This window comes from Schistosoma haematobium, chromosome ZW, assembly GCF_000699445.3.
Source record: "Schistosoma haematobium chromosome ZW, whole genome shotgun sequence".
Lineage (NCBI taxonomy): Eukaryota > Metazoa > Platyhelminthes > Trematoda > Strigeidida > Schistosomatidae > Schistosoma > Schistosoma haematobium.
In genome coordinates this window covers 21805576-21820029 of record NC_067195.1, presented here as the reverse complement: position 1 = coordinate 21820029, position 14454 = coordinate 21805576, and the positions used below count along the sequence as shown (strand labels likewise).

The following is a 14454-nucleotide window of genomic DNA, read 5'->3' as shown; positions in this document are numbered from 1 at the left end:
AAGTTGATTTCCTTCTTAAAAGATAAACATGTCATCTCTATGTTTTATTATTTTGTTGTTGTCCCATTTAAACTCTATAATGATTCACGTGATAAACTACATCATCATACTAATCTTTTTCTAAAGCATGATGTAGATCGAGTCGATATAGCTTTAATTTGCTAAAGTTGATCAGTGATTTGTGCTGGTTATCACTGTGATTACTGAATTAAAATAGGTCATTGTAGTAATAGTAAGTATACGGAGAAAACAAAAAAATAACGAATGAAATGGCATGTTAAGTAAGATAAAAGGAACATAAACACACTAGTAAGTGAAAGAAAATCAAACGAACAAATAGATACTAAACTTTCAATCTATGATTCATGTGCTTCATTTAAAATTAAATACTAAATGATGAGTGAACGTTCATTTAATTGTTTTTTTGTTCAGATAACATGTTTCTCAATGACCTAATAACTCATGCTTCCTTCTTTTGTAACTTTAACAAATACAGATGATACTAGCTTTTTGGTAATAGTAGTGGAAAGTAACATATGTAATTAATTCCACCATGAAATTGTCAATAAAGTGCATATTAATGGATTATTAATTATAAAATGAGATTAAAATCATAAATATCTTCGCCGTCATCATAATGGAGGGAAATTACGAACTGTATTCTCGAGACTAATAAATAGTCACTAACATAAAGTGATCAGAAAGTAATCAACGCCACTCACACGAGAAACCAAGTTTAGAAATTCATACTGCATTCGGTTCAGTAAATAAATGATATCTACTTTCATATTTTGTGATCCTATTTCTTCTTACCCTAAGTTATTATTCATAGTTTACACAAAGCTTTATAACTCAGTTGGTCATGATAAATGAACTATGTAGTTTTGTTTATTATTATTTCATTGATGTAGATGTTGGCACTTATTCTAAGACAAAAGCAAATGTTTATACTGATGGATTTAGTGTTCCTAGTGGAGTCGAAAATAATTGTCTATGAATACTAAATTTAATGAAACAGATAATTACAATAAAATATCAGTGGTTAGTTTTCATCAAACTTGATCGTAGCTGATAACTTGAAGTAATGATAGTAGTAGTTACCTGTCGTGACGACCAAAGTGAGTCACGTAGGATGATATATATGATCCTGAAGTCTTATGATCTTAAGTAGATCGTTTGGTAAACAGTAAGACAAAAAGTAAGACATTTAAGGTCTAGGTGCTAATTTGTACTACTGATTGTACTGAGATGTAACGACAGTATTTTATTTTCCACTGATAGTTAAAATCTTCAGCGACGCTTTCTTTCCATAGATCTAAGGAGAAGTAGCAAGAGGTAGGCCGTAAAATCACACCACAACTTGCCAAACAGTTTTCTGCTATCGACTGTAAGTTCAAAACTACACCAGCAAGCTGAATGATTACTAGTAAGTGTTCTTCCCGGATCTGGTGAGATGCTTAGAGATTATATGGCCTAAATAGAATCTAATCCCAAGAGGAGTTAAAAGGTCCTTGTAAGGTGTTGAATACAATAGTTTCTAGCTTAGTGGTGAAAACCATTCTGAAAAACAATTCTATCTTTGAAGAAGTATGAAAACAGAAATAAAAATATTTGTTAAGCATGTCATCTGTTTGAAAATTTTTAATCGTTTTATGTTCTCTCCCTTTGATTATTTTACCAGATCAAACTTGGGGTATATAAGTTAACTGTATGGTATTTTCGTTACTGTCGTAAGTTTTATTCTAATGTGCTTTAATAAACGACCGATACTAGTGATTTTTCCTGGAGTCGGATCCATCTAAACACTACACTGGAACTTGAAGAGTATTTATGTACGTGTTAAGATGACTCACGGTGAAAGCAGAAATGCTTCAAAAGACTTAAAGATGATTCTCCATCTCACAACCGATGCAACAATAAACGTGGATACAGACAGACTGTAAGAGGGGTAGATATCTCATCACGGTACCGAAGAATGAATATCTGAATGAGTATGAGTTCTACATAGGGGGCACACTACAAACAGGGAATACAGTGGACAATTTGGACTCAACTGGACTACTTATAGTTTACAGATGAATTGGACCTCCTACCGTATACACAGAAACCAGTTCAAACATCATCATTTGGAGTGGGAGGAGCATCCACATAAGTGAGCCTCAAGTTCACATGAGAAACAGCAAGATCTAGAAATGCGACACAATGAGCATCTACAGAATCACACTCGACGGTGCGGTTCTGGAAGTGTGGCAGGCCTTTTCCTCCATGGATAACACTATCGATAAACAGGGAAGATCTAATGCGTAACTGAGAGTTTGAGTTGGGAAAGTAAGGACAATGTTTTCACATTTGAAGAATGTCTGAAAGTGAGTAGAACCGTGAATCAACACCAAAGTCGTCGTTCTCAACACTAAGGTTAGAACAATTGTATTGTACGTTGATGGGAGTTAGGCAACTACCACCACCATTATCATCAAGGGTGTGCACATACTAATGAACAGCTGCTTACACAATATTTTTCAGATCAGTTGGACAGAGACTATCGGCAATAGCGTACTGTGACAGAGAACAGGGCAGCTTTCAGCTGAATAGGAGATGGGGGAATGAGGTTGTAGTAGGATGTGACACACTTTCAGGAAAGCATTAAACCGCATTACTAGGTGAGCCTTAATTTGGAGTGGTTACGACGAGAGGAAGGTAGTGGGATGAAAGAACACATGGATTTGTGAATTGGAGGTAGATATTATGACGATGAATGCGAATTGTTGATAACTGGAAAGATGAGTTGAGAATGGAATTACTTGAGGATTTTGGTCAACGACGAAGTCTCTATGATGGTTGGCAAGTTTAAGTAAGTATTAGGAAAAGAAAATTTATTTTATTAATCATGCGTCCATCCGCTAAAGGTATAACTCCATTATAGTCGGTGAATATAGAGCTAGAAATCGACAGGAATCTTCAGTATTCATTGCATAGATTGTGCTTACAAAATCATGTTCTTATCAGGGCGTATTAAACTTAGATGATTTATTCAAAATGGTTTAATTTTAATGTCTTAGTCATGAGTAACATAGTCTTCATCACTAATGAACACAGATGAAGGAGTCTCGAGAAAGCGTTAACTAATAAATGACTATTTTATTTGTACTTCAGACTCAACATTAAGAAGTACCTACTTTAAACTGAATTCCCACCACCGGTGTTTTAGTGAAAAACTGAGCCTTGAAATTATTGACATGATTCTTGAAGTATAAAGTGTTTATCAAACAGTCTAAATCAGGCGTAATTGGCAGATTTATTTCTGTGCTTACAAGAATGGTGATAGAACTTTGAAAATATCTGTTCCAATTAGTAGGTATTCGCTGGGCAGTGTCGCGTTAGTTACTGGTAATTCAATTATCCGACCATTGTTGACACCGAGATTTTTCAAAGTTTTTAATCATCATTCTTGTAATCATTGGATAAACAAGGGACAAAAGGAATCGATTGGGATAATAAGCAGTTTAAAACAAAAAAACAAGAGAAATTTAATGGTGTAAACTCTATGTATTAGGGAGTACAAAAATAATCGGTAAGACTATAATTTATGGACGACCATTGAGAAACGTTAAAGTGGCTTGAGAATGTCCACCTACTGACTAGGGCTAAATGAGGGTTTTAAATCTGTGTAAAGTATAAGGATTGTGATTTACAGTTGATGGTTAGGGATAGAGATAAGATTTAGGTTTTTATCACGAAATGACATCAGCTAAAATGCCAAGACCCTATTTAGCTAAACAGATAAACAATTTCGCGCCGAAATCCAAGACCTGTTATCGTGAATCTGATTGGTTCGTCCATAAATCATAGTCTCGCCAAATAATCAAACTATTCAATACTTGAAACTTACCGGTTTCCTGAATTAGTTGTGTTTGTGGATTTCATACTAACTTGTAGACGAACTAATCAGTTGTTCAATTAAATCATATTTATTTTTTATAGTCTGATGTTTTGACATATTAACGATATCCAGGTGATCAAGAAAGATAAATAACTGTAGTTATTTTATATATGATTACAGCTCATTTAGACAAAATATCTCATTAGTTAATCAATAATAAATGACGAATCGGAAATTCAGCAATATGTGTTGATGGTCAATAAAAGTGAATATCAAGTGAACTTTGTGATAAATGATCATCAACTCATTATGTATGATCCAGTTAAGATTTAGCATTTTGACTAAGTTAAGCAGTGGAATACCATGATGATTCTGAACATTAATAAGGCAAAGTAAGTGTGTACCAGTAATTAAGGACGACTGTATTATTTCATCCATAAAAGCCTCAACTTTCAGAATGAAATAGTTATCACCAGTATGACTCAGTGATTGTTGCATTATATTACGAATTAATTATTTTTGGAAATATACACAATTAGATTTAATCCGTGAAGCCAGTCATAGTGGGAATGAGTGACGGATGACGGTTGGTCAATATTATAAATCGACTCAAACTGGAAAATATGAACCAGTAGTTTAAAACCAATATCCTCTTTAAGGGACCGGAATGTTGAGGACTCGATCCTTGACGGAGTCGTGGATTCGCACTCTCCGTGAGATCTAAACGGCTTATTACTGTTTCCTAGCTTTCACTGGCGTTATATAATTGTTAATCATTATTTTACCAAATTTGAAAGTTACTATTATAGTTGTCCTCCAGTTATCCATCATTTTAAGATTCCTTTCAGGTCATAAGAAGGAAAGATTAGTTTACTTTTTTCACAGCCGATGTTTCATATTCTTAGTCATTTAAAAAAAATCTTTAATTTTGATCAACTATTCCATTTTATAGTTAGATTTAGAAAAGAATAAAAACGATAACTGTAATTAATTAATGGCTTACATCACAAATTATTTGTCACTGGAAAGTTACTGAAATATAAAGGAGTAAAAGACTGTTTTCTTCATGTTTACCTGAAACTCCACAACAATATACATAATAGACTTTATCAAGTATTCACTTCGGAAACTTCATGTTCCACAATGAGAATGATGCCATTTGAGAGCTTTTTTGTAAATCAAATGCGAATTCAGAGAATGAGAAATGCGAACTATGTACATCATTCATTACTTTACGACAATTACTGGCAGCTTTTAAAAGATATCAAGACAGTGTTCTTCATTTTTTTTAAAACTAGGAGAGATATAGCAGTTTGTAATTTTATTGAAGTCCCGAACTGACCTAAGTTAGACAACCACTAAAAACCTGAAAGCACTGGACGGCCGCCCAGTGGTAGTTTGAAACTTCCCGGAAGTGAGTATCTACGACTCCATAATCGGGAATAGAACCCACGGCACTTAATTTCTCTCAGAAATGTTTAATCTCTAGACCACTGAACCGGGATCCAATGATGTACAAATAAAACTTTAGGCAGTTCACGATATTGCACGACCATCTTTAATTGCCTAATTACTAAAGTCTATTTAATGATGCTTGTTAAAATTTTAACTAAAGTAAGTTATGACTTTAATTCCTCATTGAGTTTACCACTACTACAACTACTGGTACTACTAACGTTAGCACTGACATTTCCTATATTTAACACTTACCTGGAATTTGGTATAAATTATATGCCTAATGAATTACTCTCTGTTACATTTATTTTAAATAAACATTTCACCGATAAAAAACCTTAGAATAAACAAGTATCTTTTGTAAAAGATTTTTATAGTATATTAATAACTTTCATTCATATTTTACTATGTTACAACTTTATTCTAAAAACACTTAACAGTGAAGCGTTTAGTGGTATAGAGTCTTAAGACAAGGTTGATGAAGGTAGACAACATGACCAAACTACTGTGATTTAAAATATAAAGTATATCTCGTGTATGACGAAACAGTCTGACCTTGTGGTCAAGAATTATGCCTGATTGTCAAATTTTTATTGTCCTATTCTGCGATCGCTTATGTTTTAAATGATCATTAATCATGCTATTTTTGTATCTATTATGTTTGCATATAGAATTATCGTTATGAACTCTTCTGTCTTTTGACACCAGCTCATTCAGCAGTATGAACGTGAATAAGTTAGATTTTTGAGTAATCGTCACTCATCCACAAGTTACAGCAATGCGGAAAATAATTCAGTGCATTAGTTTTAAGATTAGATAATGGTGAATCATCTGAAACATGTACTAAGTAGTCAGTTAAGGTAAGTAAGGGGAGCCAATTGGTTTAAAGATACTTTCGTTGTGCCTTGAGTTTAACTAAAAGATCACAAGAGCTCACCGGTACTGAACTACTTATTTTATCAATTATGAATCACGACAAGCACATCATTTGTAGTAAGTAATTAATCAGTCATATTTCAAATCAGATTCTAAAGTTATCTACTTGTATATGTCTTTATTTTCACTCTGATTCATCTGATAAATCGTAGTATTTCAGGCAGTTTTGGGAATTTGCTTTGAAATCGTCCTCTAATGTAAATCTGAGACTTGAGAGTTTCAAATAAGATTTCTATCTGTGTTTCAGTGAGTTTAGGGACACGAAGTACCCTACGAGTGTTCGCTGAAGTCCAAAAAAGTTTTGTTATATTGGTATCAATTAACAATAAAGGCTGTATTCAGAGCATTTATATAGATCTAGTCACTATTTATCATCGTATCTGGTTAACTTGAGTAGAGCGAAATAATATGCTGTACAACTTAACTACTAGTATCTTCTGTTCACATCTAACCGAAATGAACAATAAATCGTTAGTCAAATATTAATACTCACTGTTTCTATGTTTTTATAAATTTTTGAATATCTTAGATAATAACTCATGAGTGATGATGATATTCTGTTAAGTGGATAATCTATTTATTCGTCATACTTTTCCCCGAAAGTAAATTTGATCTAGAATATAACCATTGTACATAATATGACATGAAAGTCCTTATCTGGTAAACTCGGTGAATCATACAAATAGGCCGTAAGGAGTTCACCAAATGAAGGTATATGATGCCTGGAACATAGCCAAACCCGGTCTCAGTGCTTTAAATTTTCGAAAAAGTATAAACCGATGATTGTAGGGAGACTTTATTCATAATAATAAATACAAGTCGAAAACTATAGTGTAGAGGCAATCGTTTTATAGAAAGCTCTAAACATTGTACAACTAGTATTTTAATTTGATTTCTCCTCAATATCCTTGTTTCTTTTCTCATTTGTTTCTGTTAGTTATTTTTGCAGATTTTTTTTTATTGATGTTGCTTTAATGAATCATAGGTTTGTTATGTAGGCTCATTGACTACTTTTTTATTCAACTTGAAACTAGTTAATGGATTAACGAATAAGACATTGAGACCCAAGGAACAACAGTAGTTTTCTACAGATTGTAGTCACATACCTTACCTATATATCAACACGTCAAATAGACTCTTTCATTCAATACTGAGTATTTCTCAACCTTTACTGTAGAAAGTGAGTTTTTACTATAAAAATAGTGATACTGTCACTTCATAATAAATATATTTTTGTTATATCCCAATGAGTAGAAAAATTGTATTTCTGACATTTCGTGATTTAACATAAGCCACTTCATCAAGGTAAATAATGAAATATAACAAAAATATATTTATTATTATCTTTCTACCCAATGCCCAATTTATTTGAAACTGTCACTTCATGTTATTTATAAGTTTATAACTGAGATGATAGATCTCCTGATCTTGTTTATTAACATAAAAATAATTCATGATTCTAAGATAGCACTAAATACAGTGACGTAAACTGGAAAATGAATTAAAATCAGGAAGCATTGGTCAAATGTTTCATTTTAGTCAACAGCCTTTGACAGTACAAAACCCATTTCTCTGCGCGGGGTCTAACACCAGAACCATTAGATCTTGTGATAACCGCAAAATCTTCAAATATTAAAGTTGCAATCCAACAACTAATTCCTCCAACTTCAGTTAATTCATGACAAATAGCGACAACAATCCAATGTTAGTGATAACCATTGTTTAAATTTTGATGAGATTTCTTGCCAGGTATCAGTCTACAATGAAGATAATCTTCAAATTGTGTCAATTTCCAAAAACCAAATTAAATCTTTACCATTGAATAGCGAACTCCGCCTGTAGCTCTTCTAGAGTTACTGCCGGTCCCAAACCCGGGTAAAGGAGGAGGGTTGGGCATTGGATTAGCGACCTCATCCCGTAGAAAACTAACTCTCTAAAAAACGCTAACCAGAAAAAATAATTCAAACCATTTAAACGCTGCCCTGGGAGTTAGGTCTCCATTTAGAAGAACTATGACGCCTCATGATGAAAGCCGAGTTCCTTCGGAAGCCAAGAGGCTGATTCCCCTTCTAACAACCAGAGCAACAATTTTTATAGGTACGTGGAACGTCCGAACAATGTGGGAGACCAGGAAGACCAGTCAAATAGCAACGGAAATGAGGAGATACAACTTGGCAGTACTGGGAATCAGCGAAACCCATCTGACCCAAGCTGGACAACAAAGGCTAAATACGAGAGAGATGCTGCTATACTCCGGCCACGAAGAGGAAAATGCTCTACACACTCAGGGAGTTGCTCTTATGCTGTCCAAAGTAGCACGAAATGCACTTGTTAGATGGGAATCTCACGGATCCAGAATCATCAAAGCATCATTCAAAACAAAGAAGGAGGGGACCATAATGAATATTACCCAATGTTATGCACCCACCAATGATAGCAACAACGACATTAAAGATCAATTCTACGAGCGGCTGCAGTCAATCATAGAGAAGTGCCCAACAAAGGACCTCACCATTCTGATGGGAGGTCTAAACACCAAAGTCTGAATAGACAACACTGGATATGAAGATACTATGGGACGACATGGACTGGGTGAGAGAAACGAAAATGGAGAAAGATTTGCAAATCTGTGTGCATTCAACAAATTGATCATAGGCGGCACAATATTTCCACACAAACGTATACACAAAGCTACATGGATCTCACCGGACCACACTACAGAGAACCAGATAGATCATATTTGCATCAATAAAAAGTTCCGAAGGACAATGGAAGATGTGAAAACCAGGAGAAGAGCTGACATAGGTCCAGATCATCACCGGGTGGTGGCCAATTTAAAACTGAAACTAAAGAAGAACTGGACAACTGGACAAACAACACTACAAAGGTTCAATGCAGCCTTCCTTTGAGATACTGACAAACTCAATGAATTCAAGATAGCTCTCAACAACAGGTTTCAAGTCTTACAGGATCTACTGAAGGAAGAAGAAACTACTACGGAGGACAACTGGGAAGGTATCAAAGAAGCATTAACTTCAACGTGTCAAGAGGTTCTGGGCCTCAAGAAGCATCACCATAAGGAATGCACCTCTATAGAAACACTGGACATGATCAAGAAAGGAAGAAAGAGAAGACAGCAATTAACAACAGCCGAACACGAGCAGAGAGAGTCCAAGCAAAAGCTGAGTACATAGAAGCAAACAAGCAAGTGAAGAAGAGCATTAGAGCCGACAAGCAGAAATACGTGGAAGAACTAGCAATGACGGCGGAAAAAGCTGAAAGAGAAGGAAATATGAGACAACTTTACGATACAACGAAGAAACTAGCAGAGAAATATAGTAAACTAGAGAGGCCGGTCAAAGACAAAGAAGGCAGGAAAGTCACTGAAATTCAACAACAGCGGAACAGATGGGTAGAGTACTCCGAGGAACTTCTGAATAGGCCGGCTCCAATGAATTCACCGGACATCGAAGCAGCACACACAGATCTTCCTATAGATGTCGATCCACCAACGACGGAAGAAATCAGAATGGCCATCAGACAAATCAAGAGTGGTAAAGCAGCAGGACCCGACGACATAGCAGCTGAAGCACTGAAGTCAGACATCGATGTAACTACAAACATGCTTCACCTTCTATTCAAAAAGATTTGGAAGGAGGAACAAGTGCCGATGGACTGGAAAGAAGGACACCTCATCAAGATTCCAAAGAAAGGAGATCTGAGCAAATGTGAAAACTACAGAGGCATTACACTACTGTCAGTACCAGGGAAAGTCTTTAACAGAGTGTTGCTGAACCGGATGAAAGACACAGTAGACGCCCAACTTCGAGATCAACAAGCTGGATTCCGTAAGGATCGGTCGTACACAGATTAAATTGTGACACTGCGGATCATCGTCGAACAATCAGTTGAGTGGAACTCGTCATTGTACATCAACTTCATTGACTATGAAAAGGCATTTGACAGTGTAGATAGGAGAACGTTATGGAAACTTCTTCGACACTATGGAGTTCCTGAGAAGATTGTCAACATTATCCGGAACTCATACGACGGACTACAGTGCAAGGTCGTGCGTGGAAGATAGCTGACAAATACATTCCAAGTAAGGACCGGAGTCAGACAAGGCTGTTTACCCTCTCCCTTCTTCTGGTGGTCAAGTGGATTATGAAGACCCCGACATCTGAGAAAGAAATGACATACAATGGACAGCTCAGAACCAATTAGACGATTTGGACTTTTCAGATGACCTATCCCCCCTATCGCATACACATGAACAAATGCAGATAAAGACAGCCAGTGTAGCAGCAGTCTCTGCATCAGTAGGCCTCAACATACACAAGGGGAAAACCAAGTTCCTCAAATACAACACGAGAACAGCAACCCAACCACTCTTGATGGTGAAACTCTGGAAGATGTAGAATCCTTCACATACCTGGGAAGCATCATCGATGAACAAGGAGGTTCAGATGCAGACGTAAAGGCGAGGATTGGCAAAACAAGGGCCGAATTCCTATAATTGAAGAACATATGGAACTCAAAACAACTTTCAACCAATATCAAAGTCAGAATCTCCAATACCAACGTCAAGGCAGTCCTACCGTACAGAGTTGAAACTTGGAGAACTACAACAACCACAATCAAGAAGGTACAAGTATTTATAAATGATTGTCTACGCAAGATACTCAACATCCATTGGCCGGATACCATCAGCAACAGCCTTCTGTGGGAGAGGACAAACCAGCTTCCAGCTGAAGAAATTAGGAAAAGACGATGGGAATGGATAGGACATACACTACGCAAATCGTCAAACTGCATCACGAGACAAGCCCTAACTTGGAATCCTGAAGGAAAACGGAAAAGAGGAAGGCCAAAGAACACATTACGTCGGAAATCGAAGCAGATATGAAAAGGATGAATAGGAACTGGAAAAGATTGCCCAGGATAGGGTTGGATGGAGAATGCTGGTAAGCTGCCTATGCTCCTTCACGAGGAGTAATAGGCGTAAATAGATTTGAAATAGATATTGAATAACGAGATGTCCATGCATAGAATATAGTCAACATAAACTCTTGCGTTATGTTCATAGCTTGACCTTGATATTTTCATACATTAATTAATTGATATCTGCTGAACGTCGTTTAAATGGAATACCTACTTTCTTTTGATTTCATCGCATTGTAAACACCTGTCTTACTTAAGTCCTATTTCATAATCCCTAGCTTTTTGTTCATCTAATCTTTTTATAGTATCCCCCCCCCTTTGTTAGATAAATTTAAAATAATATCCAAAGGACCTTAAAACTGTTGGTCTTTTTGATAATTTAAAATTTAAATGAATATGTATGAATACATACAAACATAATCCGTGGTCAAGATGATAAAGCTTTATACATTGTATTGATAATTGCTCTTTTAGTCAGTGTAATTCATTTCGTTTATATTCACTTGGGTTAGGTTACACATTAAGGAGGACTAGGTGGTGGGCAACTGAAGAGTAAGAAAAGAGGACAAAAGTTTGGAGGAACAAAAAACAAGAAAAGTAAAAACAGGGTACAATGTTGGTAATAACAATAACATCAGTAAGAAATTAGGAAAATAAAGAATAGGGATTAATCAGACTGAAATGAAGTGACATGTAGAATGTGTTATTTTTGTTTATCCATCGTCTTATTGATGGATATTTATCATTACAATGATGCTTCTACTTATGAGATATTCATAAATATAAACATAAGCACAAGAGTATCCATACGCACAATATAATCTGTTGAGCAGTTATTTTCTACATATTCGCCAACTGGATTTTTATAAAATGGAAGTGAGAAGACAAAGTAAACTGTTAGTATTTATTCAATTTATTTTGTTATTTTAGTACTCATAGTATCATGTATTTTTCGATCAACGCCACTTAAATTAGTTGTAAAAATCACTAATTATTCGCCGAAATTTATTGTCTGTATTAAAAAACTTATAAACTTGGAGGTCAGGATATAATTATGAGTAAGAGACAGTTTTCACCATAGATTGAATCTAGTTAGCGAACTACCGAAAGGCAGATAGAACAGGACATTTGGTTCATTGTAGACTATGACTCCTTGGCTCTACTTATTCCCACCTCATCAGGAATCGTATTCTGAACCTCCGAACCTTAAAGTGAGTTATATATATATATATATATATATATCCAAAATAATGTCAGCATCTTCTAATCTGTCCAGGAACCTGAAATCTGTGGATTTGACTCCCGATGGGGATACTGGCAAGGGGTCCCCAGAAATCTAGTTCTAGGATAAAATACCTGTCCAGTACTTTCAGATGTTCTTTATCCGCAGTCATTCAACTGCAAAGTTAGACAATCTCATACTTCAATACTGGGAGCAATTGTTTAATAACTCTAAATTCTAACTAATAAAAGAATGAGTCTCAGGACCTATGGTGGATTCGAACTTTAATATTAGTTTGTTTATTTGAAATGCTATATGTCAGTGCAGCATTATTGTCTGAAAAGTTAGTATTTGATAGTATTTATTGCCTGTTAGGAATTCACAGTGACCATAAAATTACAACACTTAATTCTATAAGTCCTAATACTTCAAGTCCTTCGAAATCAATGGAGCCGTTCTTACTATATAAAATGGATGTGAATATCTGTTTACTTAAATAGAAACTGGTATAGGAAGAAGAGAGAGTACAATGATTTTCTGTTGTTTATGGGTATGAGACTATTTAAATTTATTATTTTGTTTACATATTGATGCAATATCGTTATGTACTCTGAACTTATTGGTTTAAGTGAGGGGCTTGTGCGTGAGCAGCATTTCCTTCTTTATACCAGAGTACAATAGAACATCTCCCGAATCCAGTCTTTTCTGTCCAGCTTGGGTTCAATCGGTTTCACTTATTCCGAGAACCGTAAATTTGTATCACCTCGTTTGCGCAGCTATTTGACTGGTCCTCCCGGTTTCCCACACTGTCCGGGCATCCCATGTACCTATGTTAATTGTCGGTCTGGTTGTTAGAATAGACGTCAGTCTCGTGACTTCTAGAGAATCTCAGCTTTTATCATGGGGTGTCATAATTCTTCTAAATGAGGATCCTTGAACTCCCAAGGCAAAGTTTAAGTTACTTTTCCTGGTCAGCGTTTCTTTAGCTAGGTTTTTTTCTACAGGATGGGTTTGCTAATCCCATGACCAACCCTTCTCTTTTACCCGGGCTTGAGAGAGGTAGTAACTAAACTAAACTTGAATAACTGTATCAATTAGAGTAAAAAGATTGTTTGGTTAATTTTACATCACGATTTTAGATATTATAAGCAGAGATGGATGGTGGCTAGCAGTGGAATCCAGAACACGCTTTTCTGGGACTCATCATCTGGATGCGCCTGCATCCCAGAGTTGGTGTTCACTTCGGAACTCGAACCCAGTACCATTTACTTCAAACGCCATCGCGTTATCCAATTAGCTACTGAGTCCAGACAGCCACTAGCTTGTGCGGTTGGTTGAAGCTTAATTTTTTCTAAAACATTGATTGATTGAATCTTCTAATTGTAATCCACACAGGATGCACATATGCCAATAAGAGAATAATTAATAGAAATCCTAAACATCAATGAGAATGCTCAAACAACCAATACAAAAAAAGATGCTAGATACTATTCCAAGAAATTGAAACTAATTTATAATTAGAATGAAAATTATTCGTCAGACCTATACTAGACTTTTCAGTGAAAATTCTGAAAAACTGATTAGTTTGAGACAGCATCAATATTTATTCCAATTAGGACGAATGTGACAAATCAGAAGTGAGAATAGCTGTTATATGTAGAATAGAAATCATCATACAGATAATAAGAAATGAACTATTGAGTTTTATCGAATTCCAATAATTAAAACACCACAGTATACTGCAAAAATCAATCAGTCAGTCATGAGTTGATTTAATGTAAGGAACCTAAACCACCACAATACAACACAGAAAAATATGATAAACTTCGAAAAATGACCACTTCTAATGTCAAGGGTACGGTTGTCTGCTTCATATCCGGGTTTTATTTCCAGAGAATCTATCTAGATTTTCCCACCAAATACTTATTTTTCATTTGATTTTACAATTATCTTTTACTCCTATATACTACAGAAATTGGTTAACAGATGTTGGTATATTTGTATGCCTATAAATAGCGTT

At 35.5% G+C, this 14454-nt stretch overlaps 1 protein-coding gene across 1 annotated transcript in view; it reads right to left on the bottom strand.

Moving 5' to 3' along the window:
• ZEB1 (Zinc finger E-box-binding homeobox 1) overlaps positions 1-4024 on the bottom strand; it is a 62211-nt gene extending 58187 nt beyond the window's left edge. The window contains exon 1 of the mRNA XM_035731932.2: positions 3890-4024. The gene's annotated coding sequence lies outside the window, so the exon portion shown is untranslated. The remainder of the gene's footprint in view (positions 1-3889) is intronic.
• Positions 4025-14454: the final 10430 nt, after the last annotated feature.